Source organism: Protopterus annectens, chromosome 2.part1 (genome assembly GCF_019279795.1).
Source record: "Protopterus annectens isolate FY-2018-M chromosome 2.part1, PAN1.0, whole genome shotgun sequence".
NCBI classification, from domain to species: Eukaryota; Metazoa; Chordata; order Ceratodontiformes; family Protopteridae; genus Protopterus; species Protopterus annectens.
In genome coordinates, this window is record NC_056729.1 from 1,063,121,592 (window position 1) to 1,063,145,067 (window position 23,476).

A 23,476-nucleotide genomic window follows, 5' to 3' on the forward strand; every position below is an offset into this window, starting at 1 on the left:
AAACTGGTCATAATTGTCTCCCAGCCAGAAATGCAGGTTGTCCCTGGATGGCCTGGACATTTTTATGTGGTAGTACGTATCCTTGAGATCTATCGAGCACATCCAATTGTCTTTCCCTAAAAAGGGAAGTATAGACTGAAGCATGACCATCCAAAACTTTTCTTTCTTTACGTATTGGTTCAGTCTGCTGAGGTCCAATATGGGTCTTTAGTCTCCCGTCTTCTTTGGAACCAAAAAGAATCTTGAGTAAGTTCCGGATGCTGTTTGGTCTGCTGGGACTGGTTGGATGACTCTTTTTGTTAGCAACGTTTGGACCTCTATAGTTGCCTGTTCCCTGTAACTGGGTGTAACGTCCGGGATTTTTCTTATGATTGGGGGAGGTGTGGCGAATGGAATGAAATACCCTCTGGAAATGATACTTTGTACCCAACTATCTTTTGTTATTTTGAGCCAGGCATCTGGCTACAAAGACAAGCGACCCCTGACTGCCTCCAGAGCAGGATAGTCGGGCCTCCTCTCAGGAGTGCTGGTAGGGCTTCCCAGAGAAGTGATCTCTGTCACCTTGGTGTTGCAGTCCCCCTCTGCCGCGAGGGCGGTGTCTTCCATTATTACCCCCTCCTCTGCCCCTGAAGGGGGGTTCACCACGTGTGTCCTGAAAGGCTCCTTGGGCTTATTGGAACCACATTTTTCCTCTCTGTTGACCTTTGGGATAGGATCGGGTAGGGGTGGAAAAACAGACCCCGACGGAAGACAGAGTCTTTCTATCCTGTTCACACCTGGTTAAGGTTTCCTTCACTTTAGGCTTGAAAAGGGACGAGCCATCAAAGGGAGTGTTCACAAAGGATGACTTGAAGGGCTCCGCGAAGGAACACAAGCGCATCCAGGAATGTCTCCTATGAGCGATTCCTGTACCCGCTGCCCTAATTGTTCCATCAGCTGCATAGGATATGAGACACATGGATGAGCTGACAATAGAGTTTAGGGTAGCAAGTTGGTCAGCAACTTTGTCGGAGGCTCCTGCAGCTACTGTACCCTGAAGAGTATCTCCCAACTCCTTAAGAAGATCTCTTTGTAACCTAGTGAAATGGGTTAAGTAGTTCAACGAATGGACAGCAAAGATCATTGAACTGAACATGCGCTTCCCATATCTATCCATAATCCTGGAGTCTCTGTTAGGAGGATGGATAGACGAGGAAGTCTCAGACATTTCCTTCTTGGTGGCTGCTGCCATCACCATGGCATCAACTGGAACACCTTTAGTTAAATATCCTTTGTCAAGTGGGGCAGAAATAAATTTATTAGGCTCCTAGGGACAGGCTCCATAGTATCCGGAGACTCCAACGCCCTTTGTGAGACCAGCTGCATCAGCTCATCGAAAGGCGGAGTCACCCAAGAGGTGGAGGGCTGAGACCATAAAGCCTTCAGAACTGACTCATCCTCAGTAGGGCTTTTGGACTGCCAGTCACTCTTCCGCCTAAGGATCTCAAGTATCTCAGCGAATGAGATATCCTCAGAAAGGGTCTATGGGGACTCTTCTGACTCATCTAAGTCAGTATCCGATGTGAGAGACTCCTGTGGGGAGTCGAGGTGCTTTCTCTTGCACAATCTCTTTCTGGGAACCTCATCAGTGGGAGTCTCTGGTGAGGTCTCGAAAGAGCAGGGGCCACCCACTGGGGCTTCCTGAGGCTCTGGGTCTGTACGCTTAGTGAGGATGTGTGATGCAGAAGCAGACACGGGCACTTTTGGGAAGGAGGAGGGCAGACCTGAGGTAGAGGATGTCCTAGGAGACATGACTGTTCTCATGGCATCAAAAGCACCCCTGCTCCGATGCAAAGGAGCCGATGGATCCGAGGAAACTGTCGACACCCCTGGCACCAGAACAGTGGGCTCTAAACCCAAGGTAGGAGCCAAGCTCATCCAAGCCGAGGCCCTGAGAGGCAAGGTCGGAACCGACAAGTCGGTCCAACTGTCCTCCCCCCCCCCGACCAGAGAGTGTCAGTTTTTAGAGTCCTCGATAGGCACCAAAGACGTCAGAGTACATGGAGCCGAAGACACTGGAGCAGGCGTCGGCTCCGAGGGTTCCAGTAAATCAGGTCTGGCTCCGAAGGGCCAGTATGGCTCGGAGGAGGAATAGTAATAGTCGGTGCAATGGTCTTTGGCTCCAAAGCCATTTGGGTCAAAGACGATAACATTTTGGCTAATGCCGGTGCCGACAACAGCTTCTGATCCACATCCAGATCCAAAAGACTGATAGAAGATCGAGACGACCGTACTGAAGGTGGTACCAACTGAAGAATAGGACTCTTTGGTGTTTCAGAGACCGGTTCCAAAACTGGGGACCGGCTCTGAAAGGAAAAGACTATCAGCTCTGAGGGCAGTGGAGCCAAAGTCCTTCTTTGATTTTTTTGAGTCCAATGTCTTGGAAGACTTTGAAGACCTAATGGAGCCATCCTGGTCACTCAAAGCTTCCTGAAATGAAGGCTTCAACAAGCCTCTATCTATCAGTTTCCTCTTCCTTTCCTGCAGGACCCTAGAGGAGAAGGAATGACAAATGGCACAACTGTCTTTCAAATGCAGAGCCCCTAGACAATAAACAGTTAACGTGGCTGTCTGTAACTGACATTTTCTGACCACACTTAGGCACTTTTTGAACCCTGACTTGAGGTGCTTATCTTGGTCAGCCATAGTAAAGTTAGAAATTATTTACTGCTACCACACCAAAAACTACAACAGTAAATCTTCACAGAATGAAAAAATTGTAGGTAAGCCTTAAAATAGCAGGCTAAACTACACACAATAACGATATCACACAAGAAGACTGTCAAAAAAAGAGAACTGCTGAGAAACAACAACCTTATCTAAATAAGAGTGTTCACTGTAAATTTAAACAGTAGTAACCGACTAAGCCTTATCTAAAAAAATACAGAAGGTTAGACAGATCACGAATCTAATTATTACAACTATCTAAACAAATGTGAGAAAAGTCATTAAATATCACAACAAGCTGAAAAAAAAGGGAAGCAATAAGCTTATCTTTATGGACTAAGGTTTACTGTACTGAGCCCTAAATAAACCCGAAGGCTAGACAGACCACACCTTAAATAACCACAAGTAACTAGGCCTAAAAGAGGCCAACTACAAATATATGAAAAAACAGTAAATGGGAAGGGAAAACACACTGAAAGCTATAAGAGCTTTATAAACAATCCTAACTAACTACACTAACTATCAAAAAACCACTATAAGAATTTTAATGAAAAATGTTTCTTATCTGACCCGAGCTAATTCAGAACCTCCGATCAGTTGCAGCAGCAAACTAGATCTGGGGTAATTCACAGGTGCATCATAGGATAGGGACTTGGCCTTGAGCTATTTGAAGACCTCGAGCTTTGCAGCTGGCCATATCAGAGCCGAGGGATCGGCTCCAAACCAATCAGTAAAGAATAAATGGCGGGATTGAACTTCACATCATATAGCACAAAAAAAAAAAAGATTTAATAGTAGCCTTTGTGATTTAGTTTTTTCAAGTGTGACACTACCAGCCCAGCTATCTGGAATTTTATAAATACTTCTGTGTCATTTGTGAATATTGATATGATTTATACAGAACTGTATGTTATGTACTGAGCTTCAAGAATGTAACCACAGCATACCCTCCTGGAAAATAGAAGATTAGCTTAGAAAACTTCAAGATAATAAGTTGAAATTAAGTGCTTTATGATGTTCATAGGTTGGTACTAGGCTATTGGCCCTAAGGGAAATTTCTTCCCACAATATTTACTTCTCTGGGCCCCTGTCTAGCAGGGTGACTGACATGATCCCCGGGGTGAATTTCCTATCGCCCATCCAATCATCAAGGTTCCTTTTGAAGAGAGCCAATGAGGCGCTCTACTTGACATGTATGGGCAGTCTATTCCAGCGTATGGGGAGTCTCTGGGTCAGGAACCTATCCCTCCAGCATGTTTTGTTTATTGTGATGATAAGGTTTAGATCCTTGGAGCGTGTGGCTCTGAGGGATTGGGATTTCTTTAATTGGAGCATGTCCAACAGCTCAGGGTTTGACATGGCCTTGTATGTTAAGCAGAGATCGCCTCTGAGTAGGCGATATGCCACAGAGTATAGCTGGAGTTTTTTTAGACGGTCAGCATATGGCATCTGCTTTAGGCCTGTGATTCTTTTAGTGAGGTATTTCTGTGGCCTTTCCAGCTGTTGCAGATGTCTTATGAGGTACATACCAAATGGGGCATTATACTCTATAATGGGTCTAATGAGGGATGAGTACAGTGGGACAATGACCTCTTTTTTTCTGGATGAAAAACCCTTAGTGATGAAGTGTGCCACAAAGAAGGATTTCCTGACTGTTGTGGCGATGTGGTTATCAAAAGTGAGACCACTGTCCACTTGTGTCCCTAGGTCTCTCATCACACTTTTGATGTTTAGTGTCCTGCCACCTATGTGGTAGTTCATGGGTACATGTTTTTTTCCAAAGGGGATAACTATACATTTCTTGGCATTAAGCTTGAGCCCATGGCTCTGGCACCAGGCATCTGTTTCTGTAAGGCCCTTTTGTAGAATATCCACATCATTTGGGGATTCAATAATGGCTCCCAGTTTGCAGTCATCTGCAAACTTTGTTAGCCAGAGTCCCTTAGTGTTGGCTTGTACTTCAGAGAAGTAGATGCCAAACAAGAGTGGTCCCAGGACTGAACCCTGAGGTACTCCACTTGTCACTTGTCTGGAGATGGATTCGGAGTCTGCTACTTTTACAGTCTGGGTTCTGTCAGTAAGCCAGTTGGCAACCCATCGAGTGACGTAGAGATTTATGCCCAGCTTAGTAAGTTTATCTATGATTCCAGAGTGGGGGATGGTGTTGAAGGCCTTGGTGAGGTTCAGATAGGCTGTGTGGACTGCCTTACCCTAGTCCACAGCTCTGGAGACTGATTCGAAGAAGTCAATCAGATTCAGGAGACAAGATCGGCCCTTCACAAACCCAAACTGGGTGGGGTCCAGTGTTTGAAGGTTGCCAATGTCTTTGTTTATAAGTTCCATGATAATGCGTTCCATGCCCTTGCAGATCAGGCTTGTCAGACTGATGGGACGGTAGTTCCCGGGATCCAAGGCGGATCCTCCCTTGTGGAGCGGGATAACTGTAGCTGTGCGCCACTCAGTGGGCACGAAGCCTGAGGTGAGGCTATGATTAAACAGGACACTTAGGTGGGGTGCCAGTTCATTTTGTAGTTCATGTAGTACACAGCCTGGGATGTCATCTGGTCCCATGGATGCTGTATTCTTAGCTTTGGAGAGTGCTGTTTCTACCTGTGTGGCTGTGATTATCGGAATTTGGCAATCTTTTGCTATTGAGATGGGCCCTTTAGGGAGTGAGAGGGGGGTGAGGCTGGCACTAAATCGATCTGCCAGGATATTGGCAATATCCTTGGGATCAGTATGTTTAATGCCATTCTATTGTAGCTCAGAGCAGATCTGAGCATTGCCATTTAGATTCTTGACATAACTATAGAATGCCTTTTGGTTGTCTTTGGAATCTTTGGCAATTTTATTTTCGTAACTAGCTTTTGAGGATTTTATGAGGGATCTCAGCTACTTACTGAGGCTGGTGAGGGAGTTTTTTGCATCCTGGGATTTTCCTCTTTTTTGCAACAGTTTCTTCCTTCTGTTGTATAGTTTGTTTATAGCAGGGGACCACCAGATTGGCTTCCTTTTTTTGGAGAAGAGCATCTTGGTTCTATTTGGGATGGCACGATTCATGCACGAGTGGATGTGCTTGTACAGTGCCTTAGTGTAGGATTCTGTAGTCGAACTTCCAGATCCCGTCTGCGTGGGTGTTGTGACGTTTGTCACTTCTGACTTCAGTAGCATGAAGTTGGCTTTGGAGAAGTTTTTTAAGGAGGTTTCCTTAATGGGGGGTGGGGGTGGGATGTGGATGTCAAGGGTGATTTGCTTATGGTCAGACCTGACCAATGAGGGGGTGAGCACTGGTGTGGAGCATCTATCTCCCATGTTGGTAATGACCAGGTCTAAGATATTAGAGCCCCTGGTGGTACAATGGATTAGTTGATCCAGGGCATTGGAATTTATAAATTCCACGAACCATTGGGAAAAGGAGTTGGTACCCGAGTAGTTTTCCCAATTAATAGCAGGGTAGTTGAAATCATCCAGTATTAGGATGTTTGGTTGTATCTTAATATTTCCAGTATGTTTAGGAAGGTGTAGTGAGAATCTTGGGGTATGGTGGGGGATCTGTAGCAAGCTACAATTTGGATTGCAGTCTTACCTAGTGTTAGTTGCACCTGGAGAATTTCAGATGCATTGCGTTGGGCAACTAGCCTGGAGGTGTGAATATCCTTGGTGTATATGGACACTGTGCATTAGAAGGTAGTTTCACTGCAGCAAGAAGACAGGATGTCTAGAGCTAGAAGGTTTTTCTATTGTCTTGGACAGAAGTATTTACTATGTTTAAAATGTCAAAGTGTTTTATTGCTTTATGACTTTCTAGCAGCTGCACATCTGAGAGATATGTATTTTTAACACAGAGATGTTAGTTTCTAATTTATCCTGAGAAATGAAGTCAGGTGACAAAGAGTTATGTCATCCAAGCTAACCCAACAGTAATGTTTATTATTAATTTAAGAACTGTCTCAGAGAGAGACTGGACTTTTTCTATCTTGTCTTGGACCTGGAAACAACCATCATCAGCACTTCTGCCTGCATGTTGTCTGTAAGTAAGACTTAGGGCATAATATCTCTTAGATATAGATAGGAATATGGTAAAGATTAGTTTAGCTGTTTTCTGTATTCATTTGAGACTGTCCTGCAATGTTATTTTAAAATATTTCCTGTGATTCTGAACTCTGAAGTAACTGGGCTTGTTATTGAGTATTGTCTTATTCTTTTATTATTTATTATTAAATATATTTAAACCTATCTTTGTGGCAGATATTTGTGAGACATATTTATGCTTTTAGAGTATTTGCATATCTATTTGATGACACTGTACAGGCCACTCCTAAATAGCCTTGGTCTTGGTCAGACTACCATTTGGATAATAGCAACGTTACACAGTAGGATCGGTCACTCTTTGTAAAGGCCTTATAGTAGCTGATAAGTAGGGGTTGGTGGCAGTGATAACTACTTTATAGTCTAGGCAGAAGGGGGCATAGCTAGTAAGCCTGTGCCAGCCTTCCCTATGAGTGTATGTGTGCTTGTATATAAATCAAATCTCAAAGTGTGTTTGTGTCAGCTACTTGGTCATGGACATGAAGCACTGGTTGGACAGCGAGGGTGCTGGAGGTCTTGGCTTGACCCCTCAGCTGAGATCTTAACCCTATAGCTGTGCCAATGGGCGTCTTATTGGGGATCTGGAGAAAGAGGGAGAAACCACCCCAGAATGACTGTGTTCTCTGTGTGCTGTTAAGGGAAATTGTACTTTACTGTGTGTGTACTTGCCATCCTCCCATTGTGTACATCCCTCACTGTTGCCAGTGGTGAGGATAGAGGCTCCTTGATTACTGGGCCAGTGCAGGGGTGTCACATCAAGTTCAACATGCTTTTAATGCAACACTTGGTGTTTGGTCCAGGCTTTTTGAAAGCATTACGTCAAAGTTGCCAAGCAAGTTTTCTTGTTTTCCAAAAAAAGTATTAGGTTGTCATGGAGGGCTTCTCATACCACAATTTCTTGCACACACAATGTAAAATGCATGTAATTTGGGAAATCAAGGCTGTATTTGGCCAATGGATTCTTAAGAACTTGTAATGTCAAAAATACAGCATGCCATTCAGATTTTTAGGTGGTTTATAGTTTTTCCAGTGAAGAAATGTTTACAAAGTGTACACTGCATCCTATAAATGACCATTTCAGTAGTGTAATCACTCTACAAAAGCTATAATATTTTTTGTTAGTGTTAAGACAAAGGAATTGTTCCCATTAATCAGCTTGCAATACCTGCAGTCCAGTGGTCTACTTTTAAAAGTCCCTTTCTCTGTGTTGTAGTTGATTGTTTTTTCCTTTTCAGATGGTTAAGGATGTTTTCCCCTTCTTAAAGGCAAACTTTTGTGTTGATCCAAGGAGTGCTTCCAGCTGCATGTTATCAGTGATAGTAGTTCAGTTGGTTGAAACTGTTTTTTTTTTCTTTATAGTCCATGGTGGAAGTGAGCACCATGCTGTATTTTCTTCCTCCTTCTTGGAGTCTCTGTACAGCCCTCTCAATTCCTTGTCTGTGGCATCAAGGAAGGAAGGGTCGTTACTGAGTTTCATAGTCCTGATAGGATTGAAGATTTTGTTGAGAAGTTTCTTGCAGTAGCCTCTTGCCAAAAAGTAATTCATTAGGTTAATCATGTTTAGTGCAAAGTCCCGGGTATGTTTGGAAACACGGGCTATCCAAATCCCTTGAGACTTGACCACATTTATCTTTGTAATATGTGGGTGCATACTCTTGTAATGAAATAGTTGGTTTACCTTTGAGAGCTTCCTGTACAGACTGTTGCACAGTGTTTTGGATGAGAGATCCTTGGTAATAGACAGGTCCAGGAACTTTACTGTGTCACTGCTGTGGTTAGTTGAAAATCTTAGAAAGGTGGGAGAGTTGTTAATATGACTGTAATATTCTAAGAGCTCCTTTTCTTCTCCATCCAACACAATAAATACCAGATAGTGCACACAGCCACCAGTGGTTCAAACATACTGGTCCTGATCCTCACCAGTATGGGAGAGCGCCACCCCCACCCCGGGTCACCATTGTCACTGGTGAGATTGGACCACAAAGCTGTCTCCTAAACAAAAATCAACTTGGTAACCCCAGCAAACCCTGTAACAGATAAGAACTATTCCAAAGCAAACTGCATCCTATTAAACGATAGTTTGTCAAATTTCAGTGCATCCTCCCAACCCCAAATTCACTGCAACCTATGAGGAATTGTTCATAGAGACACTGTACAACAATGTAAATGGCTGTATAGAGCCTGCTGTACTTGTTACAATTAAGCCCAAAACAACCTCTAAAAACAAACCACACTGGTAGACTCCTAAGCTTAATAGGGTATATAACAAAAGGAAAAAAAGTCATGGCTAAAATCAGGAAGAGCAACTTCCATAATAATAAGAGCTGTATAATTCAATAAAAAGGAAACTAAAGGGACTAATTAAGTCCAACAAGTCCATTTATGAAGTCAAGACAGCCTTACACTCTAAAGACAACCATAAGTCCTTCTACAGCTATATCCAAAACCTCAGAGGCAGAACTAGTGGTCAGTGGTGCTACCTTCACTGAGCAGAGTGACATAGTGAATTTCCTGGCTGATAAATTCAGCTCAAACTTCACTACCCACTCCTACCCTGCCTCCCGCATGAAATACCTACTAGCATAACCTCCCTGCCAACTATTAACAGGGAGCAAGTCATGGTGGCACTTGCTAAGGCCAAAAACACAGCTTCGGTGGTCCCCGACAACATCCTGAGATGCTTCCTAAATAGCTTGAAACATGACCTATCAGGACCACTTGAAATGCTCTTCAACTAGAGCCTCAAAACAGGATTTGTGCTATGAGATTGGAGGACTATAACAGTTATCATACTTCACATTGCTGGATCATCAACCAGTCCTGGAAACTAAAGACTTATTAGTCTGACTAGTCTAATATGCAAAGGCATGGAACAAATTATCAAGGAAATGATCAACAAAGGCATAGGCAACCTTCAGTCACCAAGGCAACAGATGAGCAGAAAATGCTGCATAGCTTCTACCTGAACCTAGTTAAGACTTTTGATACAATACCCCACTTGGGTATAGTTGACAAACTCATTGAACTGGGCATAAAGCCCTACACTTCATTTTGTCTTGTTTCTGGATTGCCAGTTGGCTCACATACAGGACCCAGGAAGTCAAGACTGGTGATACCATCTCCAATAATAGATCAGTCACCTACAGGGTACCTCAGGCCTCAGTAATGGGATTGCTCCTATTAGGCATTTATTTCTTGGAGGCAAAGGCTAACATCAAGGGCATTTGGCTAACCAAGTTTGCAAATTTCTGCAAATCGTGTGCTATTACAGATTCCCCCATGACACAAATATCTTACAAGAGGATCTAACACAGATAAATGGCTGGTGCCAAAGTCAAGGACTAAAACTCAATGTGTACTGATATTCATCAAGGATACCCATACCTCCAGGTTAGTGCGCAGCACAATGTCTCAGAGATCATCCATGTGCAACTAACAATGGGCAAAACTGCAATTCAAATTGTAGCTTGCTACAGATCACCCACCATGACCCAGGACCCCCATTTTGCATTTCTGGAGACACTGGAAAATATGAAGGTCCTACCAAATGCCCTAATATTGGGTGATTTCAATTACCCAAACATTAACTGGGACAACTACTCAAGTACTAACTCCCTTGCCCAACGCTTCCTAGAATTTATAAACTCGAACGCCCTGGATCAACTGGTCAACACCTCCACCAGAGGTGACAACATACTGGACCTGGTCATCACCAACATGGGCGACCGGTGTTCCACACCGGAGGTCAACCCCTTGCTGGTTAGATCAGACCATTGACTAATCACTCTGGATATCCACATTCCGCCCCCACCTCCAGTCAAGGAAACCACCAGGAAAAACTTTTCAAAAGCAAACTTCACGTTACTGAAAACCGAAGTGGAAAGGTTCACAGCCCCCATGCTAAAGGACAACACTGTCCAAGCTGCTGAATCCCTTACAAAGGCACTCTATGAGCACCTGCAAGAATTCATGGGTCGTGCTATCCCAAGCAAAACCAAGACTCACTCCTCCAAGAAAAGGAAACCAGTCTGGTGGATCCCTGCCATAAACAAGCTATACAATAAAAGGAGGAAACTAGTACAGAAAAGAGTAAAATCCCAAGAAGGAAAGACATCCCTGATCAGTATCAGCAAGAAACTACGATCCCTCATAAAATCAACGAAGGCTAGCTTCGAAAGAAAAATTGCCAAGGACTCCAAAGATAACCACAAAGTGTTCTTTAGCTATGTCAAGAACCTAAGTGGAAACTCTCAGATCTGCTCTGAGTTAGTGCAGAATGGCACTAAATACACTGAACCAACTGATATTGCCAACAATTTGGCAGACAGGTTTATTGCAAACTTCACCCCCCTCTCACCCCCTAAAGGGCCCATAACCATACCAGAAGAATGTAGAGCCCTGGCAATCACTGACACACAGGTTAAAACAGCCCTATCCAAAGCCAAAGACACAGCTTCAATGGGACCGGATGGTGTCCCAGGCTGTGTCTTATACGAGCTCCAAATTGAACTAACCCCTCACCTAAACATACTGTTCAAACTCAGCCTCTCTACAGGCTACGTACCCATAGAGTGGCGCACAGCAACAGTTATCCCGCTCCACAAAGGTGGAGCCACAACGGACCCCAGGAACTATCGCCCTATAAGCCTGACTAGCCTGGTCTGCAAGGCTATGGAGCGCATCATCACGGAATTCATTAACAGTGGTATTGGGAACCTCCAAACATTGGACCCAACCCAGTTTGGCTTTGTTAAGGACAGATCATGCCTCTTAAACCTGGTGGACTTCTTTGAGACAGTTACCAAGGCTTTAGACGAGGGAAAGGAGGTCCATACAGCCTACCTAGACCTTGCAAAGGCTTTCGACACCATTCCCCATTCTGGTATTACTGACAAGCTCACCAGCCTGAACATAAACCCCTACGTCACGAGATGGGTTGCCAATTGGCTCACGGACAGAACCCACGCTGTGAGATTTGCAGGCTCTAGGTCTGACTCTAAACCAGTTACAAGTGGCGTCCCCCAGGGCTCAGTCCTAGGACCCCTCCTGTTCAGTATATACTTCTCAGAGGTACAGACAAGCACAAGAGGACTATGGCTGACCAAATTTGCAGACGACTGCAAACTGGGGGCCATAATTGACTCTCTGGCTGATACAGACATCCTCCAGAAGGGTCTCACTGAGACGGATACCTGGTGTCAAAATCATGGCCTCAAGCTAAATGCCAAAAAGGGCATAGTCATCCCCTTTGGAAAAAACAAAGTACCCGCAAACTACCACATACATGGTAGTCCCCTAAATACAGCAAATGTAATAAGGGATCTGGGGACCCAAGTGGATAGTAATCTCTCCTTTGATAATCATACTGCCAAGGTGGTTAGAAAATCCTTCTATGTGGCCCACCTAATCACAAAAGGGTTTGCATCTAGAACAAAAGAGGTTATTGTGCCCCTCTTCTCATCACTCATCAGACCCATCATAGAGTACAATGCCCCATTTGGGATGTACCTTACAAGACACCTGCAACAGCTGGAAAGACCACAGAAGTACCTCACCAAGAGGATTACTGGCCTCAAACAGATGCCCTATGCAGCCCGACTGAAGAAACTCCTGCTGTACTCGGTTGCATACCGCTTACTCTGAGGTGATCTCTGCCTGACATACAAGGCCATGTCCAATCCAGAATTGATGGACATGCTCCACCTAAAAAAAAAAAAATCCCTAAGACCCAAATGCTCTAGGGATCTAAACCTCACCACAACGATAAATAGGACGTGCTGGAGGGATATATTCCTGTCCCAGAGACTACCCATGCTTTGGAACAGGATTCCAATCTACCTTAGGCAGAGCCCCTCACTAACACTCTTCAAGAGAAACCTTGACGAGTGGATGGGAAACAGAAAATTTACCCCGGGGATCACTGCAGTGGCTCTGCTGGACAGAAGTACAGAGAACTAATGGCTCTTCTGGACAGAGGCACAGGGAACTAATCTAAGGGGGCGGCGAAAGCCAACACATTCTGGCTAGGCTTATAGATGCCCTCAGGCAGATAGCCTAGTACTTACCTATGAACCTATAAACCTATAGTGCCTTTTGGGAAAACTTCCACTCAGGTTAATTACTCCATCAATAAGACACCTCTAAGAGTTGACCCAGTAGTCAGGGATCTGGGAACATATGTAGACAGTAATCTTGCCTTTGACCAACATGTGGCCAAGGCAGTAAGAAAATCATTCTATTTCACCCAACTTATAAGGAAGTGCATGACATCCAGGTCTAAGGAAGTCATACTGCCACTTTCTTTGTCCCTTATCAGAACTGTCATTGAGTAAAATACCCCCTTAGGCATGTACCTCACCAGATATATGCTACAGCTGGAACGCCCACAAAGGTTCCTTACTAGGAAAATACAGGGTAAAAACACATTGTCCTATGTGGATTGCATTAAAGCCCTACCTGTATACTCTGTCTCCTACAGGTTACTGAGAGGCGATCTATGCCCAGCATACAAGGCATCCTCGGATCCAGCTCTGATGGATCTTTTGCACATCTGCAAATCAAAGAGGATCAGAACCACTAGATCCAAGGATTTAAATTTTGCCTGTGACATAAATAAAACATGTTGGACAGACAGATATGTATCACAGAGGATCCCCATGCTCTGGAACAGGTTTTCCATTTATGTGAGGCAGAGTCCATGCCTAACCCTATTTAAGTGTAACCATGACCAATGGATGGGAAATCAGCAATTCACTCCAGTTCTGGCTCCCATGTCTCTGATAGACAGAGGCACACAGTAATGCCAAGACTAACACATCTCCCCACATAACCTCTAGAAACTTCCTCCTAATAAACGACCATGATACATATGGACACATCTGGGTTGGATTGCACAGATTGCCTTATAAAGGCCCTGGTGTTCATTAACCTAGTATATATCTATGAACCTATATATAAGTTTGGGGGTGTGGGGGTGCAGGGGGGCTTGCCGTCTTCAAAGTTTAAATGAGAAGAGCATTTTTCAAGATTTTCTCTTTTCGTGTGTGTGTGTTTTTTTTTATTTGGTTTATTGGCACTCTGCAGCCGCTCTTTCCTCATAGTAGGAGCCATCAAAGGCTTAACACAACTGAAATATGAGCTGTTAAAACATTTTCCTCTTCATCATCTTTTTTCAGAATTTTTTTTATATTCTTTAGATTTTTCTGACACTCTGAAGGACCTGCCATTGACTTTTTATTAGGTTCTTTGCCTTTTTCTGTCTCTTAAAACCTCTCCATATTAGCCTTGTACTTTTTCAACATATATAACCTCCTGTTGTACAAGAAAACCTTTTGAGACCTTAAGCAATTTGATAAAACGTTTAGTGTGCTTGTAATTAGGGGTCAAACACAACCCTGAGACAAAAAAAAACACAAGAGTCTTTGGAGGCTGTGCACCACAAAGCAGAGTTACTCGTAGATTTCAGTGAGGAAATGTGTACACATATTTCTTTAAACAATCATTTCTAGCAATTATTAGCTCATAATAAGAAAAAAAAAGTAAACATTCACATAATTGCTGACATAAAAGTAAACTAAAATGATCAATAAACAACCAATGAAATTAACACATTTAACTGGCCAAACGCTCTGAACTGATAAGACTATTATGTCTAGGGAGCATACAGTAGTAAATGCTAGACCTGTAGAGGGACCTCTAACTGACTAAATCCATTCAGGAAAACTGGCATATGTGAGGAAAAGCATTATCATCATCATACTTCTGCAGAATTCTTCCCAAAGAAAGATAGTATTTTGTCTGTAGGGACGACTAATGTAACCTTTTCAATTCTTCCCCAAGGTGCAACATACGCAACTTTTTTTTCTGTACAAGTAAACGTTTTGAGACCATATGCTTTTTTTTATTTGTATTCATTTATTAAAAACATTTTGAGTATTTATAATTATGGGTCAAGCAGAAAGAACCCTGACACAAAAGCATTTTATTTTTATTTATTTATCATTTGTTTACTGGGTAGGTGAGCTGGTCTGTTGGCCCTTTCAGTCACGATCCATGAGATTATATTAAATACATCAAGTAAGTTTGATGGTACGAGATATGTACATAAGGTTTGATTAACAATGATTAATATACAGCAGCATTTACAGTGATGCATACATACAGTTTAAATGACACTGACTAAAGAATGAACAATATTCACAGTATTTACAAAAGTGATCAATCAGATTACAGTTTATCAGTTGGAAACAGAAGTAGTTAACTTGGGGATTGTGCAATGCAGCTGAGGTAGTCTATTAGCCACTGTCTGTAAAGCATGTGTAAACAGATTTTTTTTAAGATGCAGTTTTAATGTTGATTTAAATAGTTTTATAGTTTCTTGATTTGTAGCCTCACTTGAGGTTGATGGTTCCAGGTGGCAGGAACAAGCTAGAAAAGGTTCTTTACCATAAAGTAGTTTTAAAACTGTGGCCTAGTGAGTTTAATATCCTTTACTTACTCTTATGGGCAATATCCTAACTATTTATATGTACATATGTGTATATGTGTGTGCATGCAGCTATAAGTATATCACAACCAGCAGCAAGTTATTCAAGCATTTGTGGTACTATACTACAGACAGTGACATAGCGGATAGAGTTATCACCTCACAGAAAGAGGTTCCCCAGTTCGATTCTCGGCTGGGCTGTCTTCTGTGCAGAGTCTGCATGTCCTCCCTGTGTTTGCTTGGGTTTCCTCTGGGTGCTCTAGCCCTCCCCCCACATTCCATAGACATGCAGTAGTTGGACTGGGTATTCTAAATTGGCCATAGGTGTGAGTGTGTGCAAGTGTATGGTGTGGAAGAACTACTGTGGCAGGGCTAGCCATCCGGCTGAGTAAACCTTGGCTTCAGATGATTGTCACTGTTGAAGTGACACCCTGACCAAATGTGCAAAACTGAGAAAAAGGAGTTGTGGATGGATGGATGGACACACACACACACACATATATATATATATATATATATATATATATATATATATATATATATATATATATATATATATATATATATAGACATTCACACATATATATGGTTCCCCTGACAAATGTTCAAACCTACTTAATAATGAATGTACCATTCTGGCTTTAAGAAATTCAAACCTACGTAAAATTAAACAACCTAAACATCAAACCTGCAAAAGATCAAGTAAGGAAAACTACTGCCTTTCCCAAGCCTCACACTAAAACACTCCATAACACTAGCTGCACAGTTGTCTAAAAAATGGCAAAGTTGTGGGAAGTGTTTTTTAAGGTAAGGTGTAGGGTCAGGGTTAACACCCATTACTAAGGTCAGCAGAGGGGATCCACAGTGTAACTGTCACATCAAACCTAGTGTAAGGAGGCACGTACATAGCTGCTATTATTACACCCAATTCTCAGAGACAGGCTAATTCGTTGACTGTCTCCATCCATTTACAACCCCTTTTCCCATTTTTGTACATGGGGTCGATGTGTCACTTCACTACACACAATCATCTAGAACTAAGATTCACACCACCGGGTGGTACTTGGTGGCTACCCTGTAGTGGTTGTTCCATACCACACACTTGCATGCACACTCACAGCTATGGCCAGTTAACAGTACCCAATCCATGTGTTTGGAATGTGGGAGGTAACCAGAGCACCTGAAGAAAACCCATGTGAACACAGGGAGGACGTGCAGACTCCACACAGAAGACACCCCAGCCAAGACTCGAATCAGAGAATCTCTTACTGGGAGGCAGCAATGCTATACACTGCACCACTGTGCTGCCCTAACCGAATAATCTGACAATCCATGTTTTATATGGAAGAATCCTGTATTAGGGAAGACATGCTTGGGAGGATAAAGTATCCAGTGTGCATACTACAAATGTCCACAGTTCAGATGGCTCCAGCTGGAGTGTTAAGTACTCACTGCAATTCCCAGAGAATGGAAGAAACTCAAAAAAGACTTTTAAGCAGAGAGCAAACCTTTTTGTGTTGGAGGGGCTAGTTGTTCAGGTTGCAGCCTTGGCACTGCAGCACCTATAGGAATGCATTTGGAGGGGGGCTGAAGTAAAACATAATGACAGGGTCAGAAACTGATAATATCTGGCTTCAACCAAGAAGTGTGGAACCCTCCTGCAATCCCTAGCAATCTTTATGTGTAGATGCGTATCTTGGAGATTTAGATAGCACATCCTGTCTCCTTCTGACAGACAGGGTAGGATGGATTGCACCATGACCATGTGAAAGCTTTCTTAAGGGTACAGATTCACTTAGACCACTCAAACCCAGTGAAGAACTAAATTAAGGTTCTTTGGTATTTTATATACTAAAAGGAATCTGGAGTAATAACCCAATACTTTCAAGTAAAGTAGAAGTTCTTGGATGGTATAACTCTTTTCTTGCCACATCCTTTTGAAGGGGTTGGCTATCTGGCAAGGGGAAGGAGTGGGCCTGGGGAGGGGCATGGAAGGGAATTTATACAGTCTTTAGATACCACTGCCCTTATCTACTTTGTCCTGCATGTGGAGCCAGTGTTACAGGGATTGCTATCCTTTGAAGGACGGCTGCAATACCCTACTGCTGCTGATTGTTCCTGCATGTTTTCTGGTGACCTTTCTAAAAGCTACCATGCCCATGTTAGTTCCTTCAAGATGTTTGGTTATTCTGCTGCTGTTGGCTACACAGAAACTATATCTGATTTGGGCTACACTGTGCCCTAGAAAAGTTGCATTGCAGTGGCTAGAGCTTAACACCATTATCAATTATCAGGGTTTTGACTTACTTTTCTACATTCTCCAAGTATGCTCTCACTAATGGGCCAAACTATAACAGACCTGTCGATGGCAGCATTTGTGATTATCACCTTAGAATTCTTGGTTAAGTCTGTCAGGCACAGCCAGGCACTACAGTGAGGAAATGGGTCAATGCCAGTTGTAATTACTGCAACATTCACTGAATTGTGAAAAACCTGCATGGACGATTAGTAGCAGATGACAGACTTGTCATTTGGAATTGCAGTTTGGTCTTAGGCTGTTCATCTGGCAACTCATTCAGTGACTAGCTCATTTCATTAGCGAGCTCTTGCTGGAAGCTTAAAATGTGAGAAAGTAAGTTTACTACCTTCAAGAAAAAATTGAAGTGCAAATATACTTCCCAAACCTGTCCATAATCCTGGATTCTTTATTGAAAAGATGTAAATAGGATGCTGTAGTGCTGGAGCATATTCAAGGCAGCCTCTGTAACAATGGAATTGAGCTTAGGAGTTTCTATCTAATATGTTTAATTATTGGGAGTCCAGAAATGCCTACTTCTTACACTTATGTTTTTCTTCTTTTTTTTTAATTTCTCCAAATCTTTTGGGTTTCTAATACCATGATGGGAATGGACCCCATTCCTAAGTCATTATTATGCCTTTCAGTATACAGTCCTTCTACCATTAATATATCACAACCAGCAACAAGGTGTGCAACTGTTTCCAATTCTGTTTTACAAAACCTACATTTGTCTGTTTCTCCACATGTTCAATGGACTTTGTAAACCAATGTGCATGCAGCCCAATATCTTAGGCCACCAATATTAACCTTTCATCTTTTGGTTTAAGTTCGCCTCTCCTTAACCATTATTGCATTCAGTCCTGATCAACATGAGGTTCTTCCAGGAGTTTTCTATACTTGCAACTATATTTATGCAATTTCTACATTTCTTGCCTTCTCATCTGATCCTTCACCTTATATTCTTTCTTTTGTTTTTTGGCACATTCAGTTGCTGCCTGATTTTTATCTACTTCTGATTTAATTTCCATTCCCGCTTGACGCCAATATGCTTCTGCTAGACTAAGAAGGGAAGTCATCTTAGATTTACTCTCCTCATGTTTCAAAACTTTCACTATGTTTAGGTCTTGCGAGGTCAGCAGATATGTATAGTCCCACGACTGCAGATCTATACATGTAATCAATTTCAAGGAGGCTCATACCTCTTTCGGAACAGGGAATATATAATCTTGGTATGCACTAATTTTTGTAAATCATTTCATAAGCATGAAGCATCCTTCTTGTTTTCATAGCTAACCTATCCAACATCTTTTGGGGCCAGTCAATCACTCCAAAACTGGAAGGTAGGACAGGAAGAATAAATTGGTTTACAGCTTGAATTTTGTTCCTAGATGTCAACACTGTTTTCAGGATTAATTTAAGTCTTCTAAAATATTCCTTACCAAGTTTTATTCACATTTGTTCATGTTTTATTGTTGATCTTTCATCAATATCCAAATATTTATACACTCCCTCTTGCTCAAGTTCTTTTATATCATATTCGTGCCCCAAACTGATGTTTTATTGGTGCTGCAGTTTTCCTGCTTTAAACGTTGCGTTTTCACATTTATCAAGGCCAAATGACAGTCTTACATCATCTGAAAAAGTTTTGACTACATGCAGTTCTGCTTCCAGTTCCTCATCTGATGAGCTATACAGTTTTAAATCACTGAAAAAGAGAAGATGAGAACTCTTCACACTTTGTTGCTTTCTGGGAGCCAAATTATAGTCATGACCTAATCTGTTAAACAGACAGCTTAATGGGATAAGGGCAAGGCAAAAGAGCCACGGTGACAGAGAGTCTCCCTGAAATATCTCCCTTTGGATTTTTATCCCTGGATTAATAATTTTTCCTTTATCATGGCTTAACTGCAAAGTGGTGTGCCACTGTTTCATGGTCACTGTGATGTAATTTATCAGTGTAGGATGTATCTTATACATTTTTAAGCACTCTTTTATCCATGAATGTGGGATACTGTCAAATGCCTTTCTGTAGTCAATCCATGACATACTTAGATTCCTCCCCTTTTTACAGTTCTCAATTATGACTTTAACAACAAATGATCCTTTGTTCCATATGACTTTCTTTTATTTCCCTTTTGTTCTACTGCCATAACTGAGTTTTCTTCTAAATGACTATAAACTCTGTCAGCATCAGTTCCAGTGTATAGTTTATATGTGGTCCTTGATATGAAATGGGGGCCTCCTGAGGTACATCCAAATGCCTACTCTTACACTTATGTTTTTTGGTGTGACAGATCCGATGATGATGAAAAATCTTGCATGTATCCAGTTATCTGGGAATGATCCCCAAAAAAGGATTTTTGCCCCTCTGTCCTGCAGAATGAAAAGGTGGACATCTATATGAGCAGACAAATAAATGTCTTCTGCTGAGGCCAAAGCTATAGTGGGAACATTACATAAGTAGTGTCATTACTGATGTCAGCATGACACTTGAAAATGAGGTACCAAACCCTGTTACCAAAGCAGAAAAGAAAAAGCCAAAGCCAACAATCATGCTGAATAAATTTCAGCTGAGCCAGATCCTTAAACAAGATGGATGAACCTGTTGACTCCAGTTTGATAGCAACAACCTCAACCCTGAAGGTTAGAAAGATGGTTCTGCTAAAATCAACATCAACAATGATAAAGCTGATGCCAAGACTGACTCTAAGAGGTTGACACCCAACTCTAGAACTGAAGGGACTCCTAATGCCTAAGCATTGCTAAGGCCACAGACACCAAGCGTAAGGCTGATCTGGAAGAAACTGATCTCAAGGACTGTGGTTTCCATCATCAAGACCACAACTCATGCCAATGAATCTGTAAACAGTGGTGCCTGCTAATTTGAACCCAGCCTCATCAAGAACAGCAGATGACTAATGGCTGGTGAGAAGAATATGGATGCTGTAACTGAAATAGAGACAGTGAACAGGTGACTCTTTCCACTCTCATACCAGATGAAGGAAAATGCAAATGACATTCTTAACTGGACTGTAATAAAGCTCTAGATCATCTTTTCATAGTCAATCTCTCAAAAGAGTATGAGTAACACCTGAAAGAATTTGCTGCTGATGATGGCCTTGAACCCACAATGTATACACCTCCAAGTGGGCATAGAAGTCACATATTTAGTTCTAACCAGTTTTAAAGAAGATAACCATTACACTTTGTTGTGATTTTTAGAAACTCCAGCAGAGCAATGAGTAGAAATCTTGATACTTGAAGGTTAGCAAACATTGTAGCTTCACATCACCTTTGAGCAAAAGTTTTGAGAGGTATATGCTGTCATTATTAGACATTAATAGTAATATTTATATGTTTTCATGAGAAAGAGGTCACCATTCACCAACTTATTACAACTTTATGAACCTGCCAGTGAAGCATTAAATAATGCCATTAGTATTGGAGTGGTAGATTTACATCTATCAAAATTATTTGACAGTATTCAGTATATAATAACAATAAACTCTATGACAAATTTAGATATTAATCCATACATTATAAAACTGGTAAAGTGATGGTTAAATCAATAGATGCCAACATGTTTAAGTCCATGGTTACTATTCTAAGTGGCCTGAGGTTATTTCAGTAGTCACACACTGGTCTGCTTGGGGCCCTGTATTGTATAATTTTGTACTTTGATCCTTGTTTACTCACCATGGCAACTGGATGGCCACATATGTGGATAACATCAAAATTGGTGCATTTTTAACATTTTCATATTGCTAGTTTTCAATAATCTCATGTGTGTCAAATTTATTTTGGTGGCTCAATAAACATAGTTTAAACATTAATTTCCCAAAAGGCAGAGTAATATCTTTTGGTACATTCAGACCAGAACAAACATACAGATTTGGTAATACTCTTTTCATTAGGTATTGAGTATAGGGACTTACATGTCCATATAAGCTTTAATTTAGCTTTTAAGAAAAACTCGTGTAATTAAGGCCAAAGTGATGTGTACCATGGCATACCATGGGATTACTCCTGAAAAACTTCATGACAAGATCTAACATAGTTTTTGAAAAACTATGTACAACTTAAGCCTAATTGAGTATAATTCTTTAATTTGTTCCTGTTCAAAGGCTGATATAACAGTGCTCAAGTGTGTTCAAAGAAAGTTTACAAAAGAATAACTGATTGTACAACCCTTTCTTATCAAGCTCTTTATGATAAAGAATTATGGCTTTTGTCAAACAATGAGTTGTTGCAATCAGATAGGATATCATAAAGTATAAACTATACATTTCGAACTGAAAAATGTAGAACATAATTAAGAACTAAATTTATAACTCGTACATTGTATGATTATGGAATAACTTACCCATACAGATAAGGCAATGTAAATCCTTGAAATTGTTTAAAGACTTATTAGATACCTGGTCAGGTACTAATGTCTATTTTTTGATAATGGCGCCTGCTTTCTAATGGCCTTTACCCTATATGAAGTAATCCTAAAACTATGAAATTATGAAGTCAATTTGCTTCTTCAAGTTTTTTAAACTGAGGAACTGGAGAAAAACTTCCTACATTTTCAGTTTTCCACTTCTTTGTTTTATTCTTATTTATGACTGGAGAGAAACATCCATAATAACTAGGGGGCTTGACCTTTGATGACAAAGGAAGTTAACCCAAAAATGGTGACTTGGAGCAGATGCAGTGCCATTCTCTCCTGAATATGTTTAACTTTTGCGATTTTTGTTGGCTGCAGAAGATTTACAAATTTACAAATATCACAAAAAAATGCACATCATCTAAGCAGTGAATACACACAGAATGTTTACCATGGGATGGTATTTTATGCTCATATTTACATTTTAAAAGCTTTGATTTCCAACGTCAACCAAGTGACTAAAATATAAAAAATGTAAAGAGCACTAACAACAACAATGAATAACAGTAACAGACACAGTAACACAAAAACAGAAAAAGGCAAACAAGTATAATTGTACAAGTGAGGTAAGAAAAACACCAACACATATAAAACCTAGGGAGGGTTGGTTCAGAAATGTAAACCTCTTCAGAGAAAGATAAGAATGGTATGTTCTGAACAGTTGCTAGGAATTTCTTTCAAGTATAATCTAACATCAGATACACGTTGAAACCTTCTCATAAATATTGGAAATTGTCTGAAAGTAGCCAGGGTTTTTTCAATGACACTATAGCTCAAACTGTACCAAAAGAGGTCTGAAGACAGTACTACTTTGCAGAGCATTTATGAGTAAATGGGGAGGGACTGGGAACAAGTTGCCTAATCCATGCCAGACATAATATCCAACATGTGATGAAGATGGACCTCTTCATGTCAGTGCATTGTTTTTCTCAAAAAAAACACTCAAAGTTGCACTTTATTTTGACAATTCAGGCTTATAGCAAAATACATGTACTACACATGGAAAAATACGGTCCTTTCTCAGGCAAAGGAGATAGTTGTCATGCTTGCTTAAAAATGGAGAGAGAGTATCCCTTCCATGGCCATATTACTTAGTCATACACAAAATATCATTTTGCTAAAAGAAAGTACATGGTTAAATAATCCCAGATGCCATACTGGGAGACAATATAGCATAGTTACAACAGAAAGAAGCAAAGGTTATTTTCTAACCTGTATTTATACTGATGACAAGCTCCCAGTGCTATATGCACTGTAGCTATGCACTGTTCATTTAAATATAAGAAAATCTGAACCATGATAAATGACCAATTTAGAATATGAACCAAATGAATGCCCAAGATGAAGACAATTTCAGATACACCAATGTACTTCATGGAGCAACAAAATATTAACTGGGATGTGCCTTAGTCTGGATCATTCATTCCGATATGGAATGCTGGGAAGGGAAAGGTGCACTACATAG

At 41.3% G+C, this 23,476-nt stretch overlaps 1 protein-coding gene across 1 annotated transcript in view; it reads right to left on the reverse strand.

Annotated features, from left to right (window-relative positions):
* Positions 1–23,476, reverse strand: part of LDAH (lipid droplet associated hydrolase) — a 1,619,373-nt gene that overhangs the window by 189,977 nt on the left and 1,405,920 nt on the right. The window lies entirely within an intron of this gene.